Consider the following 27,077-nt stretch of genomic DNA (forward strand, 5'->3'; position numbering starts at 1 on the left):
TTTTGTCTATTATTGGTGTATACGAATGCTTGTGATTTTTGCACATTGATTTTGTATCCTGATAATTTGCTGAAGTTGCTTATCAGCTTAAGGAGATTTTGTGCTGAGACGATGGGGTTTTCTAAGTAGACAATTGTGTCATCTGCAAACAGAGACAATTTGACATCTTCTCCTCCTATTTGAATACCCTTTATTTCTTTCTCTTTCCTGATTGCCCTGGCCAGAACTTCCCACACTTTGTTGAATAGTAGTGGGAGAGAGGGCATCCTTGTCTTGTGGTGGTTTTTAAAGGGAATACTTCCAGCTTTTGCCCATTCAGTATGATATTGGCTGTGGGTTTGTTTTAAATAGCTCTTATTATTTTGAGATGTGTTCCATCAATACCTAGTTTATTGAGAGTGTTTAGCATGAAGGTGTGTTGAATTTCATAGAAGGCCTTTTCAGCATCTATGGAGATAATCATGTGTTTTTGTCATTGGTTCTGTTTATGTGATAGATTACGTTTATTGATTTGTGTATGTTGAACCAGTCTTGCATCCCAGGCATGATGCCGACTTGATCATGGTGGATAGGCTTTTTGATGTGCTGCTGGATTAGGTTTGCCAGCATTTTATTGAGAATTTTCACATCAATGGCCATCATGGATGTTGGTCTAAAATTTTCTTTTTTTGGTGTGTCTCTGCCAGGTTTTGGTATAAGGATGATACTGGCCTCATAAAATAAGTTAGGGAGGAGTCCCTCTTTTTCTATTGTTTGGAATAGTTTCAGAGGGAATGGTACCAGCTCTCAAATGTACCTCTGGTAGAATTCAGCTGTGAATCCCTCTGGCCCTGGGCTTTTTTGGTTGGTAGGCTATTAACCACTCCATCAATTTCAGAACTTGCTATTGGTCTATTAAAGGATTTGACTTCTTCCTGGTTTAGTCTTTGGAGGGTGTTTGTCTCCAAGAATATATTCATTTCTTCTAGATTTTCTGGTTTATTTGCATAGTGGTGTATATAGTATTCTCTGATAGTAGTTTGTATTTCTGTGGGATCAGTGGTGATATCCCCTTTATCATTTTTTTATTGTGTCTATTTGATTCTTCTCTCTTTTCTTCTTTATTAGTCTGGCTAGTAATCTATCTATTTTGTTTATCTTTTCAAAAAAACAGCTCCTGGATTCACTGATTTTGTGAAGGGTTTTTCTTGTCTCTATCTCCTTCAGTTCTCCTTGGATCTTAATTATTTCTTGTCTTCCCTTCCTTACACCTTACACCAAAAATAATTCAAGATGGATTAAAGATTTAAACATAAGACCTGAAACCATAAATACTCTAGAAGAAAACCTAGGCAATACCATTCAGGACATAGGCATAGGCAAAGACTTCATCACTAAAACACCAAAAGTAATGGTAACAAAAGTCAAAACTGACAAATGGGATCTAATTAAACCAAAGAGCTTCTGCAAAGCAAAAGAAACTGTCATCAGAGTGAACAGACAACCTAGTGTATGGGCGAAAATTTTTGCAATCTATTCATCTGATAAAGGGCTAATATCCCGAATCTACAAGGAGCTTATACAAATTTATGAGAAAAAAATAAACCCGTCAAAAAGTGGGTGAAGGATATGAACAGACACTTCTCAAAAGAAGACATTTATGCGGCCAAGAAACATATGAAAAAAAGCTCATCATCACTGGTCATTAGAGAAATTGAAATCAAAACCACAATGAGATACAATCTCATGCCAGTTAGAATGGTAATCATCAAAATGCCAGGAAAACAGCAGATGCTGGAGAGAATGTGGAGAAATAGGAACAATTTTACACTGTTGGTGGGAGAGTAAATTAGTTCAACCATCGTGGAAGATAGTGTGGCGATACCTCAAAGATCTAGAACCGGAAATACCATTTGACCCAGCAATTTCTTTACTGGGTATATAACCCAAGGATTATAAATCATTCTACTATAAAGACACATGCACACTTATGTTTATTGCAGCTCTGTTCACAATAGCAAAGATTGGAACCAACTCAAATGCCCATCAATCATAGACTTCATAAAGAAAATGTGGCACATATACACTATGGAATACTATGCAGCCATAAAAAATGATGACTTTTATGGCACCTGTATACCTATGTAACAAACCTGCACATTCTGCACATGTATCCCAGAACTTAAAGTAAAATAATAATAGAAAAAGAATGATGGTTACACTAAGCTCTAGGTTTTGATGCCTTGTAACTTTGGTGGAGACTGTTCTTTTTTTAAGTTAAATTCAGAATTGAAATTATTATATTGCATACTCAGCAGATTAAGCTTCTTTGTGTTGCCCAAGTATTTAACGTGTAAAGGAAAGTAAACTTTAAATATCCACCTTTTTTTTGGACATTATATTTCAGACAAACAGAACAAATGTTATTAATCACAGTCCATTGGGAGCTCACTCTGGCAATTCTGCTTTATTACTACTGCTCTGTCTGACTTGCTTTGCAGAGCTGCATCTGTTGACAGCCTTCACCTCTAGGTTCAGGCTTAACATAGCACTTAAAGAGTTGATCAAGGCATGAAAAAATATAAAAGATTCTGCAGGGGGATGAATTAGAAAAAAATTCAGTTTTGAGCAGAACTTGGAATGATCATGTCTCATGAGCTGATATTTAGGGGTTTAATAATCATAGTTCTGCTTTGATGTTTCTTTCACTTCCTGAATCTCTATCATTGCCAGCAAGATCCAGCTCTGAAAGTAACTGTTTATAAAACCCTGGGCTAGTAACTTATTTTTTAATTTTCATGTACTAATAATATTTTATATAACAGTTTTATTGAGACATGATTCATATACCATATAATCAACCTATTTAAAGTACAATTAAATGGTTTTTAATATACTTGCCTAACAGTAACCTCAATGCCCTCTGTCCATGAGGTTAATAAAACTTGAGCCTCCTATGTCACTGGTTTCTTGTGAGAATAGAATGAAATGGTGCAGGTACAGCAACACTGGAAGCATAAAATGGCTCTGGAAATACTAGTTGATACTGTCATCATTAATGAGGCTACTAGGTGCAACTAGAGCCTTGAAGAGGAAAGTGAATAGATTGAAGGAGGGCTGATAGTAATAATAATCCCTTACATTTGTATAGTGATTTATAGTTTCAAAGTGCTTTTATCTGAGCTCTCACTTGAGATATTGTTGGTGATGATCTTGGAGGGCTACATACCCAATCTAATTCCCCAGGGTAAAATCAGAAGGCCTATTTACTTTCAAGACGAAGAGATTCCTCTGAAAAAAGGAAAAAAAAAAATATTTGGCCAATAGTGGTATTTTAAGGCCCCAAATTTATCTGACATGAGATACTTTTAAAAATAGACTCACCTCATGCACACTTATGTATCAAATAAAAAACTGCCACTATAGTTGTAAATTACTTTATTTCTTTTTTCCCAAGTGTCTGAAACAGAGTTTTTTGGTTTTGGTTTTGGCTTTTTATTTCAAACTCTTATTTTAGATTCAGAAGTGCATATGCAGATTTGTTACATGGGTAAATTGTGTGTTTCTAAGATTTAGTGCATAAATTATTTTGTCACCCAGGTAATGAGCATAATACCAGTAGTAATTTTTTTATCCTCACCCTTCTCCCACCCTCCACCCCAAATAAGTCCCAGTGTCTATAGTTTCCCTCTTTGTGTCCACGTATACTCAATGTTTAGCTCCCACTTACAAATGAGAACATACAGTATTTGGTTTTCTGTTCCTGCAGTAATTTGCTTAATATAATGACCTCCAGCTGCATCCACGTTGGTGCAAAGGACATTATTTAATTCGTTTTTCATGACTGCATAATATTCCCTGGTGTATATATACCACATTGTCTTTATCTGGTCCACCATTGAGCATCTAGATTGATTCCACATCTTTGCTATTGTGAAAAGTGCTGCAATTGACATACATGTGCATATATCTTAATGATAGAATGATTTATATTCCTTCGGGTATATACCAAGTAATGAGATTTTTGGGTTGAATTGCAGTTGTGAATTCATAGAGAAGTATCCAAACTGCTTTCCACAGTGACTAAACTAATTTGCATTCCCACCAACAGTATATAAGCATTCCCTTTTCTCTGCAACCATGCCAATATCTATTACTTTTTGAGTTTTTAATAATAACCATTCTGACTGCTGTGTGGTGGTATCTCATTGTGGTTTAGATTTGCATTTCTTTAATGATTGGTGATGTTGAGCATTTTTTTATGTTTGTTGGCCACATGTATGTCTTCTTTTGAGAAATGTCTGTTCATGTCCCTTGCCCATTTTTTACATGGAGTTGTTTGTTTTTTGCTTGTTAATTTGTTTAAATGTCTTATAGATTTGGCATATTAGACCTTTGTCAGATGTATAGCTTGCAAATATTTTCTCCCATTCTGTAGGATGTCTGTTTACTCTGTTGATAGTCCTTTTACTGTGCAGAAGTTCTTTAGCTTAGTTAGGTCCCTCTTATCAACTTTTATTTTTGCTGCAATTGCTTTTGGAGACTTCGTCATGAAATCTTTGCAGAGGCCTATATCCAGAATGATATTTCCCAGGCCTTTTTTAATAGTTTTAGATTTTATATTTAATCTACCTTGTGTTAATTTCTGTATGTGGTTAAAGGAAGAGGTCCAGCTCCAATCTTCTGCATATAGCTGGCCAGTTATCTCAGCACAGTTTATTTAATAGGAAGTCCTTTGCCTGTTGCTTGTTATTGTCAAGTTTGTTGAAGATCGAGTGGTTGTAGGTGAGTGACTTTATTTCTGTCTTCTGTAACTTATCCCATTGGTCTATTTGTCTGTTTTCATATCAGTATCATACTGTTTTAGTTACTATAGCATTGTAGTATAGTTTGAAGTCGAGTAGTGTAATGCTTCCAGCTCTGTTCTTTTTGCTTAAGATTATATTGTCTAGTTGGGCTATTTTTTGTTTGTTTGTTTGTTTCCACACGAATTTTAGAATAGTTTTTCTTTCTAACTCTGTGAAAAATGATGTTGGTAGTTTTATAGGAATAACATTGAATCTGTACATTGCTTTGTGCAGTGTGGCCATTGCAATGATATTGATTCTTCCAATCCATGAGCATGGAATATTTTTCCATTTGTTTATGTCACCTTTGATTTCTTTCAGCACTGTTAAGTCATTCTCTTTGTAGAGAATTTTAACCTCCTGGGTAGCTGTATTCCTAGGTATTTACTTCTTTTGTGGCTATTATGAATAGGGTTGTGTTCTTAATTTTGCCCTCAGCTTGGGTGTTATTGATATATAGAAATGCTACTGGTTTTTATACATTGATTTTGTATCCTGAAACTTTACTGAAGTTGTTTATCAGTTCTAGGAGCCTTTGAGTAGAGACTACTAGGGGTTTTTGTTTGTTTGTTTGTTTTTTTGGTATGGAAAAATATCTTCTTCTAATGGTTCTATCACCTTTAACATATTTTGAAGCTTTGTTATAAGTATTCGTATGTTTAGTGTTGTTATATTTTCCTTTTGAGTTGATTTTTATCATGATGAAATTTCTTCATCGTTAGTAATCATGGTTACCTTAATGTCTTATTTACCCACTATTAATATAGCTACACCAATTTTCTTTTGGATATTTGTTGTGTAGTATATCTTTTTTCATTTTTACTTTAAATATACCTGTGTATTTATCTAGACATTACTGCATGACCTTACTTATATTTGGAGTCTAAAACAGCTGAACCTATAGAAACAGAGAAGAAGGTAATTACAAAGGATCAGGTGGTATGGGAAATGGGGAGATGTTGGCCAAAGGGTACAAACTTACATATGATGAATATGTTCTGAAGCCCTGTTGTATAGCATGGTGACTATATTTAGTCATAATATATTATATATTTGCAATTTGCTAAAAGAGTAGATCTTAAGTATTCTCACCAAAAAAGGTAACTGTGAGGTAATGGATATGTTAATTAGCCTGATTATGGTAATTATGTCACAATGTATATGTACATCAAAACATCATGTTCTTCATCTTGACTATACACAAGTTTTGTCTATTATACCTCAATACAGCTGAAAAAATAATAAATATATTTATATGTAAAATATATGGACACCCCTCTAATTCTTGTTATAACCTCTATTCTGGGGAACCTTACAAAGTGGTTTATAAATGCCAGTATTAAAAGGATCATCTGAAGGGCTTACAATCACAATAACAGGCTGCCAGATAATGGGGCACAGCAGATTATTTTTAATGTTAGTCAAAATACTCTTTGAATGGATGTTGTCAAAGATAAAAGCAATGATTATAAATTATTGTATTGAACACTTCAGCCTTTAAGGTATATTCTAGTTTGGCCTATGAAATATCAGTGATTATTTTTGTCTAACAGTTAACAAATGTCCAATAAAGAAAAATTAAATCTAGCAGTGTGTGTATGCCAGGAACTTCTTTGTGCCACTGGGCTTAAAGCTGGTCTGCTTACTTTGTTAACTTCCTGTGCTTTGTGGCAAACTCTGCTTTATAAAATTATATCAATATATTATTTGTAATTTACTCTGTACATTTATTATACAACACATGCATTTATGCTTACGGAAACTAACAATTAGCCTACAGTTTATTTCATGATGTGAGTTCAGTTATAGCTTTCTAATGTCTTGAGTTTAGGCCCTATGAAGATATAGATAAGGATAGGTACCTGTATTGGGAGGACCTAACCTATATCGATAGATGTCCTTCTGTTGCCCAAATAAAGCAGATCTGGTATTAATGCCATCTCTTAGAGAACATGGTGAACAAAGCCAATTCTTGTATTGGTGGCTATCTCTTACAAACAGTACAGATGCTTCTCAACTTATGATAGGGTAACATAAACCCATTGTAAATTTAAAATATTGTAAGTTGGAAATGCATTCAGTACATCTAACCTACTGAACATCATAGCTTAGCCCAACTTGAACATCATGTCAAGCCCATAACTTAAACATGCTCAGAACACTTACACTACCCTATAGTTGGGTAAAATCCTCTAACCACACAGTATACTACAGAGTATTAGTTATTTACCCTCGAGATCACATGGCAGACTGGGAGCTGTGGCTGGTTGTCCCTAACCAGCCTCACTGTACAGTATCATACTGCATATCACTAGCCTGGGAAAAGATCAAAATTCAAAATTCAAACTATGGTTTTTACTAAAGACATATCAATTTTACACCATTGTAAAGTCAAAAATCATAAGTGAAACCAAGTCAGGGGCCATCTATACTTACTTCCTATAAATCTCACTGTTACATACATCCTTCCACCAAAGGAAAATAATGACAGTCAATGAAAAATTAGGCTTTTATTTTCAATCAGGACATTCTTTCAACTTTAAAAGGCTATCATTACATATAATTTATATACATAGCTTTATACACAAGCAAAGTAAGCTGTTTAGTGATATGATTAATGGAACACTAGAAAGAAAGACCTCTTCATCCTCATAATGTACCACCCTCACCTCACAGAGACCTGAAATTCCTTTAGCTAGAATAGTGTTACTAACTGAACTCTTATCTAGGAGAATCATAGAAGGGGAGCAATAATTTGAAAGTATTTCACATGTCTCTGTAAGAATGGGAAGATACTTAAATTAATTAAAAGATATAGTAATTAGTAATAGATATAACTTCTGTTGTAACCTATTAAACAAGAAAATGTAGATTTTTCTGCCACATATACAGATAAAATGTTGGCACACATATAGGTTTTTTGTAGCAGTGGTGTTGTTTTATTAAATGGTTTATTAAAGTAAAAGATGTTTCCTCATTTTTTTCCTTTTTTTTTTTACAAAGATAAACTAAAAAGTTAGTCAAGGTCAAGTTAATCTCATTCAGAAGTATTCAAAACCAATGACATGTCAAACACTGTTTTAAAACACTAAACAATATAATCTTTGTTGGCTCTAAAGTGAAATTTGGTTTTAACTGCTCAGAGGATCAATGAGATCAGAATTTAAAATAATGTTTTCACCAGCTTTCTGAAAGTCAGGGCAGTCCTTGCTTTGTTTGTCAGAATAGAGATCATCTGATTAACACTTTTCTTCTAGTAACCAATGTTAGTTGACTAGTCTCACAAATGCAGCTGAAGTTAATTACATGCTTTGTAAGATGGGCTGGGGCCTACTGGCCCTATGAAAGTCTTTGCCCCTGGTGCAACGTTTGAAATCTCTGGATGCTGGTTGTGGAGCTTTTCTTCCTGAGGGTTGGTGAAAGGTGGAAGATAAAAGATATATTGGGTCTCTAAGTCACTATTTCCTACAGTATTTCCAAATCTAGATTGTTAGTCTCTTGATATGCCTCCAAAGTTCTATTTTGGGATTAGTATTTATAGACTGTAAAAAAAAGTATGTTCTACCTTCAGTTATATTATTCACAGGGTTTCTAATAAAAGTTCTACTTTCTATTAAAAAATTCTTAAGGGAAGGAGGTCTTTAGTATAAAGGGCTGATGAAATTTACCATGTTTTCTCCTAACTGCATACTATACTTGCCCTCATCTCACACGAGCCTCCTGCTTCCTACTTTAATAGCTCCAGATGCAAGTGTCATAGCTGGGTTTCTTGTACCAATCCTTGTGGCAAGGCACCAGTAATTTTATAAAATGATCTAAGAGTCATGTCTACATGTTATCAAGGAAATGTGTTATTTCTAAAATGCAGTAATTGCTGAATTAATGTTTTTCAAAGTATATTCTGTGCAAATTAAGTATGCACATTATTTTTAGCCATAATACTATTGCACACTTAATAGACTACAGTGTAGTGTAAATATAACTTTTATATGCCACTGGGAAAGCAAAAAAAATGTGTGACTTGCTTTATTGAGTTAGTCTGAGACCAAACCTGCAATATCTCCATGGTATGCCTGTATGCATAATAGAGTCATTGGTAATTTATAAATTTGTTTTAGCCAATGCTTTCAAATTTTTTATTGAGTCTCTTGATTTTTGCAACAAGTAAACATAACTAATGTTCTAAGTTTCTATCATTTCTACTTTTATTCCTACTATTTGAAGGCGGTGATAAGATTATTGGGAAGCAGTAAGAAAAAATAAAGTAGGCTGGGTAGGGTGGCTCACATCTGTAATCTCAGCACTTTAGAAGGCAGAGGCTGGTGGATCACTTGAGGCCAGGAGTTCGAGAAAAGTCTGGCCAACATGGTGAAACCCCATCTCTACTAAAAATACAAAAATTAGCCATGCATGGTGGCACATGCCTGTAGTCCCAGCTACTCGGGAGGCTGAGGCAGGAGAATGTCTTGAACCCAGGAGGAAGAGGTTGCAGTGAGCCAAGATCATGCCACTGCAGTCCAGCCTGAGTGATAGAGTGACACTCTGTCTCAAATAAACAAATAAATACATAAAATTAACTTTTATAACTTTTACTGAGCTCCCATTATGTGCCATACACTCTGTTAGGCAATGACATTATTTTATTATAGCAGCACAACATGCTTTTAAGCATACACATTCTTTTGGTTCCCATTTTACAGATGGATAATTGAGCTTAAATACATTACCCAAGTCATACAGCCAGTAGTGACTAAGACAGAAATTGAAGTGAATACTTTGCTGTTTCATTACAAGAGCCTGAATTGGGATTGCTGTACACTTCTAGATCTGAGATAATTATCCTCAGGTTAATGAGGAAATAGCAGTGGCATTTTCACTTTGAGAGCAAGATGTATTCTGTGTTATAAGCCAAAGTGTTATAAGGCCTGACTCCAGATGATGTTGGCCCATTTTCTTTCATACTTTCTGTTAACTTTCATAAGTCATCTATGCTGCCTATTGTTCCCTTCAGCCTATTTGTCCTGAGGATTTACTAATTCAATTATTTTATTCTTCCAATATTGATCCTTACATCATGCACTTAGCCTTCGCTAGTCCTGTTCTCTGAAGCACAATGATTTCCCATCAAGTTTTAATTCTGCTGTGCACTCAACTAGATCAACATCACCTTCTCCTTGGTATTCAGCTGCCAAGATTTCCCTATTAGACTTTAAAATTAGATTTCCCTGCTACCTGAAGCAGGGCTTGTTGCTTCTCTGAAATGGTGGAATAATTTTAGTACCTTTTCAAGGAAGCTGTGTATGGAACTACAGCTCAACTTTGAACAAAGGGATTATATGACCCAACTGTGATGCAGTTCAGTGGTTTCAACCAAGTTCACCAAAAGTCATATTATAATGATTATTAATTCAAGAATTCTTGATTATGTGGAAAATAATTTGAAATATTTATTTGTAAAATTTATTTTGTTGAAAATTCACAATGTGGACGAAGGGTGGTAAGAAGGGGTAGTGAATGAAAATGATTAGAAATCAGGAAAGAAACACTGAATTATAGTATTTCAAAAAATGACACTAGAGAAATTACATGTCACTTTTTCTGTTGAAGGTATTTCTTGTCTTCTCTGATATCCTACATAATAACAACTGTAAGACCCATCTATTAGAGCCAGGATCGATCATGTATAATTGAAAAAACAAGTTAGTGAAATCAGCCATATATTTGATAGGAGGAATTATGGTATATGTGACCGAGCACTAGAATCAGAGTAGAAAGATTCAGCCTCATCAAGAGAGCAGTTTTAGTCAAGCAGGAAGAATAGAAGTCTGTAGTTAAGAGCAGTTAGTGGAAAAGAATAGACAGCCTTCTTTCAGCAAGGGTTTTGAACTTGGTGAGTAACTTGGGGAGTTATCACAAATAACGAAGAGTTATTCAAGGATAGGGAAAAAGTGGGCTTCATAATTTGGGTCAGTATCATCATTTTTAGCATAATATCTAACAAGTTAGTTCTTACCATATGCCAGGCACTCTACTAAGCATTTAACATAGATTATCTCACTCAATACTTAAAACTATCCTGTTTTTATATGGATTAAAAAAATCTCATGAAGGCTAGGAGATTTGTTCACAGTCACACAAAACTTAAGTTGTGGAAATGGAATTCACGTCTAGGTATTCTATCTCCAGAGTATGTGCTTATAGACACTATGTAATGTTAGCTGTCAAGTGTAAGCAGAAAAAATAAAAGAGGAAAGAATAATCCAAAAAGTTGAATAGTTATAATTGATGAATTGTAGGCTTAGAGAAAGAGGGAAGAAAAGGACACAAATTATTTGCTTTAGAAATTAAAGAAAAGAAGGGTGGAGCAAAATGGTGGAATAAAACGATTCACTGATCATCCCACCCTGAGAGGACACGAAATTAAGAAATATCTACACAAAAAAGCCACCTTTGAAGGACCAAAAATCAGGTGGGCAGTCATGGTATCTGGTTTTAACTTCATGTCACTGAAAAAGGCACTGAAAGAGGTAAGCAAAACAGTCTTGAATTGCTGATGTGACCTCCTCCCATCCACAGCAGCAGTAGTGAGGTGCAGAGAGCATTTCTGTGGTCTTGGGAGAGGGACAGTCAGCAACTGTGAGGCATTGAACTAAGTGCTACCTTTATTATAGCAGAAAGCAAAGCTAGACAAATTCAGTTGATGGCCACTCATGTAGGGAGCATTTAAACTAGCACTAGCAAGAGGAAAGTTGCCCATCCTAGAAGCTGAAATTTGAATTTCAGCAAACCTTGCCACCTACCATGAGCTAAAGTGCTCTAGGGCTCCAAATGAACCTGAAAGTTAGTTTAGGCCACAAGGACTGCAATACCTAGGTGAGTCCTAGTGCTAAACTGGGCCCAGAGCTAGTGAGCTGGTGGGGCTTTACCCTTTGCCTAATTCTAGGCTGCACAACTCGTGGCTTCATAAAAGACATTTTCCTTCTACTTGAGGGAAGAGGACAGAAATTTGGGGAGGGTTTCATCTTACATCTTGGATACAAGTTCAGCCACAGCAGGATAGGTCACTGGTCAGAGTCGCAAGGACCACTTTTCAGGCCCTAGTTCCTGGACAACATTTCTAAACACACTCTGGGCCAGAAGGGAACACACTCTTGGAAGTAAGAATTCAGCCCTGACAAAATGAATCACATGCTGACTAAGGAGCCCTTGGGGCCTGAATAATCAGCAGCAATACCAAGGTACTACATTGAGGGCCTTTGGTTAGACTCTGAGGCTTGCTAGCTTCAAATAAAAAGCTACGGTGGCTACAGCACAAGACTCCTGCACAAGACTCTTGTGGTGGCTACAGCACAAGACTCCTGCTACTTGAGAAAAAACAAAGGGAAAAGTAAAGGGGACTTTGTCTTGCAAATTAGGTACCAGCTTGGCCAAAGAGTAGAGCACCAAGTGGGCTCTTGGGGTTCCTGATTCCAGAACTTGGCTCTTAGACAGCATTTCTGAACCTGCCCTGGGCCAGAAGGGAAGCCAACTGCCCTGAAGGGTGAGTTTCCGGCCAGGCAGCATTTCACACAAGCTGACTGAATAAACCTTGGGCCTTAAGGAAATATCAGCAGTAGTCTGGCAGTAATGCCAATGGGCCTGTGGTGGCAGTGGCCACTGGATGAAGCTTCCTTGTCTTTGGAAAGGGAGAAGAACAGTGGGAAAACCTGTGTCTTGTGCTTTGAGTGCCACCACAACTGCAGTACGGATAGAACACCAAGTAGACTTCTAAGGCTTTTTATTCTAGTTCCTGGTTCCTGGACGGTACCTCTGGACCTGCCCAGGGCCTGGGTGAACTCCCTGCCCTTAATTGAAGGAAATAGGCATGGCTGTTTTGCCACCTACTGATTGTACAGCTGCAGGGCTTTTAGCAAACATAGGCAGTAGCCAAGGAGTGGTTACAGTATGCCTTGGGCAACACTCAATGCTGTGCTGTCTTCAGGTCTGACCCAGTGGAGTCATAGGGTTGGTGGCCACAGAGGTGTTTTTGTCACTCTACCCCCAACTCCAGGTAGCTCAAAACAGAGAGAAATACTCCATTTCCATGAGAAAGAGTAAAGGAAGAAAATAGGAGTCTCTGCCTGGTAATCCAGAGAATCCTTCTGGATCTTGCCTAAGACCATCAAGGTGATACCTCAACAGGTTTGCAAGAACCACAGTGTTACTGGTCTTGGGGTGGTCACTAAAGTAGCTACCAATTAGATAACAACACTCAAGTTATTTCAAGTATCTGAAAAGCCTTCCCAAGAAATATGGCTACAAATAAGCCCAGAAAGTGAAGACTATAAAAAAATGCCTAACTCTTCCATGCCCAAACACCAAAGAACATCTACTAGAATCAACACCATCCGGGAAAAACATGACCTCACCAAATGAACTAAATAAACCACAAGGGAACAATCCTGGAGAAGCCGAGATATATGGCTTCTTAGACAGAGAATTCAAAATACATGTGTTGAGAAAACTCAGAGAAATTCAAGATATGACAGAGAAAGAATTCAGAATTCTATCAGATAAATTTAACAAAGAGATTTAAATAATTGTTTAAAATCAAGGAGAAATTCTGGAGTTGAAAACTGAAATTAGCATACTGAAGAATGCATCAGAGTCCTTTAATAGTAGAACTGATCAAGCAGACAATAATAGTGAGCTTAAAAACAGACTATTTGAAAATAGTCAGATGAGACAAAAGAAAAAAGATCTTGAAAGAATGAAGCATGTCGCTGGGCACAGTGGCTCATGCCTATAATCCCAGTACTTTGGGAGGCTGAGGTGGGGGGATCACCTAAGGTCAGGAGTTCAAGACCAGCCTGGCCAACATGGTGAAACCCAATCTCTACTAAAAATACAAAAATTAGCCAGGCATGGTGGTGCATGCCTGTAATCCCAGCTACTTGGGAGGCTGAGGCAGGAGAATCACTTGAACCTGGGAGGTGCAGGTTGCAGTGAGCTGAGACTGTGCCACTGCACTCTAGCCTGGGTGACAAAAAGCAAAACTCCGTCTCAAAAAAAAAAAAAAAAGAAAGAAAGAAAGAAAAGAAAAGAAAAGAAAAGAAAAAATGAGGCATTCCTACAAGATCAAGAAAATAGCCTCAAAAAGGCAAATTTAAGAGTTATTGGCTTTAAAGAGAAGATAGTATAAAGAAATAGGAGTAGAAAGTTTATTCAAAGTAATAACACAGAACTTCCCATACCTAGAGGAAGATATGAATATCAAAGTATAAGAAGGTTAGATAATACCAAGCAAATGTAACCCAAAGAAGACTACTTCAAAGCACTTAGTTATCAAACTCTCAAAGATGAAGGATAAAGAATGGATTCTAGGCTAGGCACGGTGATTCATGCCTATAATCCCAGCACTTTGGGAGGCCGAGGCAGGCGGATCATGAGGTCAGGAGATTGAGACCATCCTGGCCAACACAGTGAAACCCTGTCTCCACTAAAAATACAAAAAAATCTCCAGACGTGGTGGTGGGCACCTGTAGTCCCAGCTACTCTGGAGGCTGAGGCAGGAGAATGGCATGAACCCTGGAGAGCTTGCAGTGAGCCGAGATAGTGCCACTGCACACCACCCTGGGCATCAGAGCGAGATTTCGTCTAAAAAAAAAAAAAAAAAAAAAAGATTCTAAATACAGCAAGAAAAAAGAAACAAATATCATACAATGGAAGTTCAATACATCTGGCAGCAGACATTTCAGCAAAAACTTTTCAGGCCAGAAAAGAGTAGCATGACATATTTAAAGTACTGAAGGGAAAACAAAAACTTTTACCCTAGAATAATATATCTGGTGAATGTCCCCTTCAAACATGAAGAAATAAAAACTTTCTCAGACAGAGAAAAGCTGAGTGATTTAATCAACACCAGATTTGTTCTACAAAAAAAAAAAAAAAAAATGATAAAGGAAATACTTCAATTCAAAAAAAGGGATGTTAATAAACAACAAAAAAACAGCTAAACGTACAAGACTCACTGCTAATAGTAAGTACACAGAAAAAGACAGAATATTATAACACTGTAACTGTGATGTGTAAACTACTCATATCTTAATTAGAAAGACTTAATGATGAACAAATAAAAATAATAACTTTAGCAACTTTTCAAGACATAGTTCAATAAGATACAAATATTAATAACAAAAAGTTTCAAAGCAGGGGAATTAAGTTATAATGTACAGTCTTTATTGGTTTTTGTTTGTCTGTTTATGTAAACAGTGTTATGTTTTTATCAGGTTAAAATAATGGGTTACAAGAAAGTATTTGCAAGCCTCAAGTTCACCACAAATGTAAAACATACAATGGAAACACACACAAAAAAAGCAAAAAATTAAATCATACCACTAGAGAAAATCACCTTCACTAAAAGAAAGACAAGAAGGAAGGAAAGGAGGAAGAAAGAGAAGACCACAAAACAACCAGAAAACACGTAACAAAATGACAAAATAGGTCTTTACTTATTAAAAATAACATTGAATATAAATGGACTAAACTCTCCAATCAAAATACATAGAGTGGCTGAATGGATAAGAAAACAAGTCCAGTGATCTGTTGCCTGGGAAAAACACACTTCACCTATAAATATACACATAGACTGACAATAAAATGATAGAAAATGATATTCCATGCAAACAGAAACCAAAAAAGAACAGAAGTTACTCTACTTATATCATAGTATATTTCAAGACAGAAACTATAAGAAGAGACAAATAATATCAATATATGATGATAAAGGGTCAATTTAGCAAGATAATACAACAATTTGAAATTTATATGTACCCAATGATAGAGCACACAGATACAAAAAGCATATAATTTTTAGAGCTAAAGAGAGAGATAAACTGCTATACAGTAATAGCTGGAGACTTCAACACTCTTCTTTCAGTGTTGACAGATCTGACAGAGAGAAAATCAACAAAAAAATTTGACTTAATCTGCACTATAGACCAAATGGATCTAATAAATAGGTATAGAACATTTCATCTGTATTTGTCAGGGTTCTCTAGAGGGACAGAACTAATATTATATGCACACACACACACACACACACACAAAGGGGAGTTTATTAAGTAGTATTAACTCACATGATCTCAAGGTCCCACAATAGGTCATCTGCAAGCTGAGGAGCAAGGAAGTCAGTCCGAGTCCCAAAGCTGAAGAACTTGGAGTCTAATGTTTGAGGGCAGGAAGCATCCAGCACGGGATAAAGATATAGCCTAGAAGGCTAAGCCAGTCTAGCCTTTTCATATTCTTCTGCCTGCTTTATATTCTGCCCATGCTGGCAGCTGATTAGATGGTGCCCACCCAGATTAAGGGTGGATCTGCCTTTCCTAGTCAACTGACTCAAATGTTAATCTCCTTTAGCAACAACCTCACAGACACACAGGATCAATACTTTTCATCCTTCAATCCAATCAAGCTGACACTCAGTATTAACCATCATATCATCCAAGAGTTGCAGACTACACATTCACTTTCTCAGCCCACAGATTATTTTCAAGGATAGACCATAAGTTAGGTCATAAAACAAGTCTTAAAACATTCAAAAACTGAAATTATATTAAGTGTCTTCTTTGACCACAATGAAATAACAAATGGAATATTGGAAGCTATACATATAAATGGAAAATAATATGTGTTTAAATGACCTATGGGTCAATGAAGAAATTAAGAAAGAAAATAAACAATTTCTTGAAACAAATGATAATGGAAACACAGCATAACAAAACCTATAGGATACAGCAAAATCAGTACTAAGAGGGAAGTATATAGCTATAAGTGCCTACATTTAAAAAAGAAGAAATTAAAAAAAAAAAAAAGCCATGAAGCCATGCATTTAAAAAACAAACTAGAAAAGCTAACTGAGCACAACGGCTCATGCCTGTAAATCCAGCACTTTGGGAGGCTGAGATGGGAGAATTGCTTGAGTCTGGTAGTTTGAGATCAGCCTGGCAAAACCCCATCTCTGTTAAAAATTTAGAAAGTTAGCTGGTCATGGTGTTACATGCCTATAGTACCACATACCTGGGAGACTGTGATGGGAGAATCAGCTGTGCCTGTGAGGGTGAGGCTGCAGTGACCCACGCAACTGCACTTTCAGCCTGGGCAACCAGAGTGAGACCCTGTCAAAATAAATAAATAAATAAAAATGAATTAAAAAGTAAGAAAAGAAAAGAAAAAAAATACCTAGAAAAGCTAGAGCAAACCAAACCCTAAATTACTAAAAGAAAAAAAATAATAAAATTGGAGCAGAAACGTATGAAATTAAAATGAGGAATGCAATATAAAGAGAGCAATAAAATGAAAAGTTGTTTTTTGAAAAGTTAAACAAAATACACAAAACTTTAGCCAGAATAACTGAGAAAAAAGAAAGAAGATGTAAATAAAATCAGAGATGAAAAGGGAGACATTACAACAGATATCTCAATAATGCAAAGGATCATTAATGGGTATTATAAACACCTGTATGCCAATAAATTGAGAAATCTAGAAGAAATGGACAAACTCCTAAATGCATACAACATACCAAGATAGAACCATGAAGAAATTCAAAACCTGAGCAGAAAAATAACAAATAACAAGACCAAAACTGAAATAAAAAGTCTCTCAGTAAAGTCCAGGACCCAATGGCTTAGCTGCTGAATTCCACCAAACTTTTAATGAAGAACTAATAGCAATCTTATTCAAACTAGTCCAAAAACTAGAGTAAAACAGCATACTTTCCAACTCATTCTGAGACCAGGAGTACCCTGATACCAAAACCGGACAAAGACATATCAAAAAAAAAAAAAAAAAAAAAAACCTAGAAGCCAATATTCCTGATGAATATTTGCAAACTTCCCATCTGACAAGGAATCAATAAGGAGCTCAAACATATGACAAATAGGAAAAAAGTTGTCATTTTTCTCTGGGAAAAAGTCTAATAATCCAATTTAAAAATGGGCAAAAGATCTGCATAGACATATGAATGGGTCTAAGAAGACATACGAATGGCAAACAGGTATATGAAAATGTGCTCAACACCATTGATCATCAGAGAAATGTCAATCAAAATTATAATGTGGTATCTTACCACAGTCAAAATAGATTTTATCCAAAGACAGGCAATAACAAATGCTGGTGATTATGTGGAGAAAAGGGAATCATCATACACTGTTAGTGGAAACGTATTCTAGTATAACCACTATGGAGAACAGTTTGGAAGTTCATCAAACCATTAAATATAGAGCTACGATATGATCCAGCAATCCCACTACTGGGTACATACCCCCAAAAAAGGAAATTAGTATATCACAGAGATATCTATACTCCCATAATTTTTGTAGCTCTGTACACAATAGCTAAAATTAGAAAATAACCTAAGTGTCCATCAACAGATGGATGAATAAAAATTGTGGTGTATATATATAATGGGGTACTATTCAGACATACAAACGAATGAGATTCACTAATTTACAATAACTTGGATGAAACTGAAGGTCATTATGTTAAGTGACATAAGCCAGTTACAAAAAGACAAACATCACATGTTCTCACTTATTTGTGGGATCAAAAATCAGAATAAACTTAGGGATATAGAGAGTACAAGGATTGTTAAGAGAGGCTAGGAGGGGTACTGGTGGGGATGGCTAATGTGTTCAAATAATAGAATGAATGAGCAAGTCCAACTATTTGATAGCACAACAAGGTGACTATAGTCAATAATAATTTAACTGTACATTTTAAGATAACTAAAAGAGTATCATTGGATTGTTTGTAACACAAGGGATAAATGCTTGAGGGGTGGATACCCCATTTTCTATGATGTGAATATTATGCATTGAATGCCTGTATCCAAACATCTCATGTACCCCATAAATATATACACTCATATGGTTTGGCTGTGTCCCTACCCAAATCTTATCTTGAATTGTAGCTCCCATAATTCCCACATGTCATGAGAGGGAACTGGTGAGGAGGTAATTGAATAATGGGGGCAGGTCTTTTTCATGTTTTTCTTATAATAATGAATAAGTCTCATGAGATCTGACAGTTTTATGGAAGGGAGTTCCCCTGCACATGCCCTCTTGCCTCCTGCCACGCAAGATATGATTTTGTTCTTCATTCACCTTCCGTTATGATTGTGAGGCCTCTCCAGCCATGTGGAACTGTGAGTCAATTAAACTTCTACCCTTTACAAATTACCCCAGCTGAGGTATGTCTTCATTAGCAGCACGAGAACAGATAATTCAGTAAATTGGTACCAGGTAGTAGAGAACTGCTGTAAAGATACCCAAAAATGTGGAAGTGACTGGAACTGGGTAACAAGCAGAGGTTGGAATAGTTTGGAGGGCTCAGAAGAAGACAGGAAAATGTAGAAAAGTTTGAAACTTCCTAGAGACTTGTTGAATGACTTTGACCAAAGTACTGATGATAATAATATGAACACTGAAGTCCAGATGAGGTGTTCTCACATGGAGATAAAGAACTTGCTGGAATCTGGAATAAATGTCACTCTTGCTATGCAAAGAGATTGGTGGCATTTTGCCCCTGCCATAAAGATCTGTGGAATTTTGAATATGAGAGAGATGAATTAGCATATCTGGCAGAAGAAATTTCAAAGCAGCAGAGCATTCAAGAGGTGACAGAGCATAAAAGTTTGAAAAATGTGCAGCCTGATGATGCAGTAGAAAAGAAAAACCTATTTTCTGGGGAGAAATTCAAGCTAGCTGCAGAAATTTGCATAAGTAAAAAGGAACCAAATGCTAATTACCAAGATAATGGGGAAAATGACTCCAAGGCATGTCAGAGACCTTCACAACAGCGCCCCTCCATCACAGGTCCAGAGGTCTAGGAGAAAAAAAAAAAAAAAAGTTTCCTGGGCCAGGTTCAGAGTCCCCCTGCTGTGTGTAGCCTAGGGACTTGGTGCCAAGCATCCCAGCTGCTCCAGCCATGGCATAAAGAGGCCAAGGTACAGTTCAGGCCATGGCTTCAGAGGGTGTAGTCCCCTTTCCTTGGCAGGTTCCATGTGGTGTTGAGCCTGTGGGTACACAGTAGTCAAGAACTGTGGTTTGGTAACCTCAACCTAGATTTCAGAGGATGTATGGAAATGCCTGGATGACTAGGCAGAACTTTGCTGCAGGGGTGGGGCCCTCATGGAGATCATCTGCTAGGGGAGTGCAAAAGTGAAATGTAGGGTTGGAGCCCCCACACAGAGTTCCCACTGGGACACTTCCTAGTGGAACTATTAGAAGAGGATCACCATCCTCCAGAACCCATATGGTAGATCCACCAACAGCTTGCACCATGCACCAAGAAAAGCCACAGACACTCAACACCAGCCCCTAAAAGCAGCCAGGAGGTGGGCTGTACTTTGCAAAGCCACAGGGGTTAAGCTTCCCAAGACCATGGAAACCCACGTCTTGTATCACTGTGACCTGGATGGGAGATATGGAGTCAAAGGAGATCATTTTGGAGTGTTAAGATTGGATTGCCCCACTGGATTTTGGACTTGCATGGGGCCTGTAGCCCCTTTGTTTTGACCAATTTCTTTCATTTGGAACAGATGTATTTACCCAATGCCTGTATCCCCATTGAATGTAGGAAGTAACTAACTTGCTTTCGGTTTTATAAGTTCATAGGTGGAAGGGACTTGCCTTGTCTCAGATGAGACTTTGGACTGTGGACTTTTGAGTTAATGCTGAAATGAGTTAAGACTTTGGGGAACTGTCGGGAAAGCATGAATGGTTTTGAAATATGAAGACATGAGACTTGGGAGGGGGTAAGGATGGAACGATATGGTTTGGCTGTGTCCCCACCCAAATCTCATCTTGAATTGTAGCTCTCATAATTTCCACGTGCTGTGGGAGGGACCCAGTAGAAGGTAATTGAAGCATTGGGGTGGGTATTTCCCATGATGTTCTTTAGTAGTGAATAAGTGCCATAAGATCTAATGATTTTATAAAGGGGAGTTGCCCTGTACACACCCTCTTTCCTGTCATCATGTAAGACGTGACTTTACTCCTTATTTGCCTTCTGCCATGATAGTGAGGCCTCTCTAGCCATGTTGAACTGTGAGTCAATTAAACCTCTATCCTTTGTAAATTACCCAGTATTGGGCATGTCTTTATTAGCAGTGTGAGAACAGACTAATTCATACATTTATTATGTATTCACAAAAATTAAATATAAAAATATTTTTAAAAAGAAATAAAAGAAGAATGTATTTCTGATTTCTGAAACAACAAAGTGAGAGACTAAACACAAGAAAAAGGATGACAGAGAATGAGGGACAGTGAGAATCTTGGGCTAATAAAGGGAGAGATATTTTGAGATGGAGAGAATGGATCTTGAGGGAGCACACAGTATATAATTCAAGTAGGAACTCACAATCTAAAGACTTATAGACTTCCTGACCCAGTACCCAATTAGTCTGTAATACTAATTGGGTACTGGGTCAGGAAGTCTATAAGAATAAATGGATTTTTAACTATAACAAAAGCCCATCAAGACTAGCAAAGATAGATTTGCAGGAATCCCCATGAACATGGTTTGATAATTTTATCAATGGTAATGTCTATAGCTCATGATATGGTCTGTGAAAGGCAGCAGGGGTTAGCCAGGACATGATTTTTAATAAATACATAAGATCAAAGGGATAAAAAACTCTAGGAAAAGAATAAATACCTCATTGAACTGCCTGACAGTAGAATTCTGGCTGAAGCTATATTAAGGGGCTAAAGTAGAAGACTGAAAATATAAGAGAAAGAGACATGAGGGAAAATGAAGGCAGAGAATATGTACAGCAAGACTGAAATAATAGGAGAACGAAAAGGATTGCAGTTTGAGATCAAACAGATTGTATTTTTTGTTGAGATTTTTGAAATGGTCCCATTAGATGACAAGATCTAAAATTTTACATTCTACATTACAGTAGAGAGCCCCACACTTTTTAACATGGCTCATAAGGCTCTCCATGATCTGAACTTCACCAATATCTCTGGTCATTCACCTCACCACTTTTTTCCATATTATTTGCAGTCACAATTATTTTATTTCAGTCCTTTAAATATGGCCCCTTTTTCTCAGTAAGACCTTAGCACTTTAGTCTATAAATATTTGAGTGCTTTTTATGTGACAGTCATTATTCTAAATGCCAAGGCTATAACAATGAATAGAACAAAAAGGTCCCTGCCCTCTTGGAGCTTATATTTTGGCAGCAGAAGTGTCATCAATCAAATAAGTCATAAACATATTATTGCAAATTATTATGAGATAAGAAAGAAAAGAACAGAATACATTGGGAAACTGGAATATTCTCTTACCTCATCCTCCCTCCCCTACTAGACTCAACAAAATCCAGTTTATTGTCCAGGTTCAAAGTTAAATATCATTTCTTCAGTGAAGCCTGTCTCTGACGATCCAGACTAGGTGATAGCTCCATGTAAGACACTATTATTGCGTCTCCACTTCTCTTTCATACCACTTACCAAAATTCAGAGTACTTGGCTGGGTGTGGTGGCTCATGCCTGTAATCCCAGCACTTTAGAAGGCCGAGGCGGGTGGAACACCTGAGGTCAGGAGTTGGAGACCAGCCTGGCCAACATGGTGAAACCTGGTCTCTACTAAAAATACAAAAAAAATTATCAAGGCACGGTGTCAGTCACCTCTAATCCCAGTTTCTCAGGAGGCGGAGGCAACAGAATCCCTTGAACCCAGTAGTTGGAGGTTACAGTGAGCTGAGATCGCGCCATTGCACTCTAGCCTGGGCTACAGAGTGGGACTTCATCTCAAAAGAAAAAAATAATACTTGTTGAATATTTGTCCCCAATCATCTCATAGATTTAAGCACTGTGAAGGAAAAGACTGTGTCTGTTTTGTTCACCTCGGTGTATCCTCCTTCTGGCCTATGAATTTTAAAGAGATAAGGAGGCAGAAAGAGAGATTTGGTATTGTAGAGGGAGTTCAGGGTTTGTTTCATTTAAGACTAAGAGGTGATTCGAGTATTCCATGAATAGATGAAAGCTATGAAGATGTTTATTTATAATGAATAGATTTCCAAAGACACAGTAGAGGAGATATCAAGACTACTGATTGGATGTGTCAGGAGACAGGGGACAGGAGCTATTATACAAAAAGTTAAGAATCAAAGAGAAGAGAGTTTTTGTGAGATGTTTATTGAGCATTAAAGCAGTGAGAGTATAGAAGATGGTACATTTGGAAATGCTGAGTTGAATGGGTCAGATATGGAACTAGCAATCCTTAGTATTCTGAAAATTTCACGAATAAAGGCTATTTCTGCTCTCAGGTAGAGACAACTTATTTATATTCACAAACCAATTTCTCAAAATACAAAACATCCTGCAAACTACAAACAGCTGGTATTCAACACCCTCTTCCTGTTGTTAGTTTTTCTCTCCCCTTTTGGAGATCTCCTCATTAATCAGGTGCTTATAATCTTCACTACCAAACTCAGAATGTATAAACCATGACTAATATCCTAGGAAATGCCCAGTGCTCGCCAATGCAAAACTTCTCAATGATCAATGTGCATATGAGTCACCTGGATGCCATTTTGGATGACGATTCTGATTTAGTAAGTCTGGGTGAGGATTAACATTCTCCATCTCTAACAAACTTCCAGGTGACACTATTGCTGCTGGTCCACAGGCCACATTTAGGGTAGCAACAATCTAGATCAGCATTGACCAATATGGTAGACACTAGCCACGTGTGGCTATTGGGCACTTTAAATTTGGCTAGCCGAAAGTAAAACTTTTTAAGTGTTAAATACAGACTGAATTTCAGAGATTTAGTAAGAGAAAAGAATATTAAAATCTCAAATTTTTAATGTCACATGCTGATTTTAATAATTTTATAATATGTTAAGCATTATAAGTATAATTATATTTTATTCATAATATTATATTTATAATAATATTTGAAATATAGTAAGTTCAATACATTATTATAATGATTTTTGCCTGTTTCTTTTTTACTTTTCAAAAAATGTGGCTAGTAAAACATTTAAAATGCCATATGTGGCTTGCATTAGATTTCTATTGGACAGAGCTGGCAAAGATCTTTTCTAAACATCTTTTCCCAAATTCAAACTTCTTTTTCCTATCCCTGTTTACTCAGGGCCCTGAGTATTTGTATTCTAAAAAGCAGCTTGGTAGCTTGCCAAGAAAGACATGTGTTAAACTAAGAAATCTACCTGAAGTATATATACCACATTTTCTTTATCCAGTCATCTGCTAAAGGACATTTGGGTTGATTCTACAACTTCGCTATTGTGAACAATTCACCAATAAACATATGAATGCAGGCATATTTTTGATATAATTGTTTTTTTTCCATTGGGTAGATACCCAGTAGTAGGATTCCTGGATCAAAAGGCAGTTTTATTTTCAGTTCTGTGAGACATCCCAATATTGTTTTCCATAGAGATTTAGTGATTTACATTCCCATCCATGGTACATAAGCATTCCATTTTCTCCACATCTATGTCAATATCTGTTGTTTTTCTGACTTATTTATTATAGCCATTCTAATTGGTGTGAGATGATATCTCATTGTGGTTTTAATTTGCATTTCTCTGATGACTAGTGATGTTGAGCATTTCTTCATATGTGCTTTGGCCATTTGTGTGTCTTCTTCTTTTGAAAAAAAAAAAAAAAGGCCTGTTCTTGTCCTTTGCCAACTTTTTAATAAGGTTATGTGTGGGTGTTTTGTTTTTGAGTTGTTTGAGTTCCTTGTAAATTCTGGATATTAGTCATTTGCCAGATATAGTTTGCAAATATTTTCTCCCATTCTGTAGGTCGTCTGTTCACTCTGTTGATTGTTTGTTTTGCTCTGCAGAAGGTTTTCCATTTAATTAAGTCCCATTTGTTTATTTTTGTTTTTGTTGCATATGCTTTTGAGGTCTTAGTCATAAATTTTTTGTCTAAGCCAATGTCCGGCAGACTTTTCCTAGGTTTTCTTCTAGTAATTTTTTTTTTTTTTTTTTTTTTTTTTGGACGTAGTCTCACTTTATCGCCCAGGCTGGAGTGCAGTGGTGCGATCTCGGCTCACTGCAAGCTCCACCTCCCGGGTTCACGCCATTCCCGGACCTCAGCCTCCCGAGTAGCTGGGACTACAGGCACCTGCCACCATGCCCGGCTATTTTTTTTTTTTTTTTTTTTGTATTTTTAGTAGAGACAGGGTTTCACCCTGTTAGCCAGGATGATCTCGATCTCCTGACCTCGTGATCCGCCAGCCTCAGCCTCCCAAAGTGCTGGGATTACAGGCGTGAGCCACTGCGCCCGGCCTCTTCTAGTACATTTTTAATGGTAAGATTGAATCAGTAATAAAAATCTCCTAATGAAAGAAAAATCTCAGGACCAGATGGTTTCACAGTCAACTTCTATCAGATGTGCAAAGAAAATCTGGTACCAATCCTACTGAAACCATCCCAAAAAAATCAAGGAGGAGGGATCTCTCCCTAACTCATTATATGAAGCCAGTATAACCCTCATACCAAAGCCAAAAAAAGAATACAACAACAATAAAAGAAAACTACACACCAATCTCCCTGATGAACATAGATGCAAGTATCCTTAAACAAAATACTAGCAAACTGAATTCAACATCACCATCAAAAAGATAACACACCACAATCAAGTGAGTTTCATCCAGAGGACGCAAGTAGATTTCAACGTATGCAAACTAATAAATGTGGTTAATCACATACAAAATAAAAATTCAAAACAAAATAAAGTCATAAACCATATTATCATCTGAATAGATGCATGACAAATATTTGATAAAATTTAGCGGCACTTCATGATAAAAGCCCTCAGCAACTAGGCACAGAAGGAACATACCACAAAATAATAAAAGTCATTTATGAAAAACCCACAGCCAACATCCTACTGAACATCAAGCTGAGAGCCAAATCAGGAAGTCAGCCTCATTTGTAATAGCTACAAAAAACTAAAATACCTAAGAATACATTTAACCAAGAAGGTGAAAGATCTTTATAAGGAAAACTACAAAACACTGATGACATAAATTGTAGATGACATAAATACACGGAAAAATATCCCATGCTCATGGATAGGAAGAATCATTATGTGAAAATGGTCATCTTGCAGAAGGCAATCTATAGATGCCAATGTCATTTTCCAAAGAATTAGAAAAAACAATCTTAAAATTCATATGAAACCAGCCAAAGCAATCTTAATAGAAAAGAACTAAGCCAAAGGCATCACATTAACACACTTCAAATTATACTATAAAGCTACAGTAACCAAAATAGCATAGCATTGGTATAAAAATGGACATATAGACCAATGAAACAGAATAGAAAACTCAGAAATAAATTCACATACCTACTGCCAACTGATCTACAAAGTCGACAAAAACATACACTGGGGAAAGAACACCCCATTCAATAAATGGTGTTGGGAAAATTGGAGTGTCATATGCGGAATAGTGAAACTGGATCCTCATCTCTTATTATATGCAAAAATTAACTCAAGATGGAGCAAGAGTTAAATATAAGACCTGAAACTACAGGCGAAGTTTTAATGGCTGTTAAAGTCATAAAGCAGTCTTATGCCACAATAATGTGCCAGAGACACTCACATTTCTTCCACAAAGAATTATGTGTACACCTTAATCTATGTAAATTTTAGTCAAAACTTAGATGCTGGCAAAAAGTCAGTATGTAATCCATGATGCTTATGCATTTGCCCCATGGCAGCTGAACAAAAACCAAGAGTCATGTAGCACTACAGGTCCTGAAATAGGGTGTCCAGATTTAGTAAATAAATATTAAGAATGCCCAGTTAAATCTGTACTTCAGATAAACAATGAATAATATTTTAGTATAAGTGTATCCCATTTAGGACATTCTTATATAAATTATTAACTGCTTATCTGAAGTAGGAGTTTAACTGGGCATCCAATAATTTATTTGAAAATTCTACCCTGACAAAGCTTTCTACATCTCTTTACTAAACTGTGGTTTAACAAGTTGGCATAATTGATTAATGTATTTGAATGTATCAATAGCTTCCATGCAGGAGAAGTTATCCTACTTCTTTTCCATTATGTTAACCTTTGAATTAAAAAAATCATTCACAAGAAAATCAGACTTTCTTTTGGACTTTAAGGCTTGGAGGCTTTATCAGCTCATATTTCAAAAACTATACTGTTTTAAGGCTGCTCTTATCCTTGAGTTGACACTTTTTGTCA

General features: G+C 36.6%; 1 long non-coding RNA gene across 1 annotated transcript in view; it reads right to left on the bottom strand.

Moving 5' to 3' along the window:
* Window positions 1–27,077, bottom strand: part of LOC123571019 (uncharacterized) — a 492,533-nt gene that overhangs the window by 143,266 nt on the left and 322,190 nt on the right. Inside the window, exon 5 of the long non-coding RNA XR_010584231.1 lies at window positions 16,884–16,981. This is a non-coding gene — a long non-coding RNA (uncharacterized lncRNA). The remainder of the gene's footprint in view (window positions 1–16,883; window positions 16,982–27,077) is intronic.

Source organism: Macaca fascicularis, chromosome X (genome assembly GCF_037993035.2).
Source record: "Macaca fascicularis isolate 582-1 chromosome X, T2T-MFA8v1.1".
In the NCBI taxonomy this organism is placed as follows: Eukaryota; Metazoa; Chordata; class Mammalia; order Primates; family Cercopithecidae; genus Macaca; species Macaca fascicularis.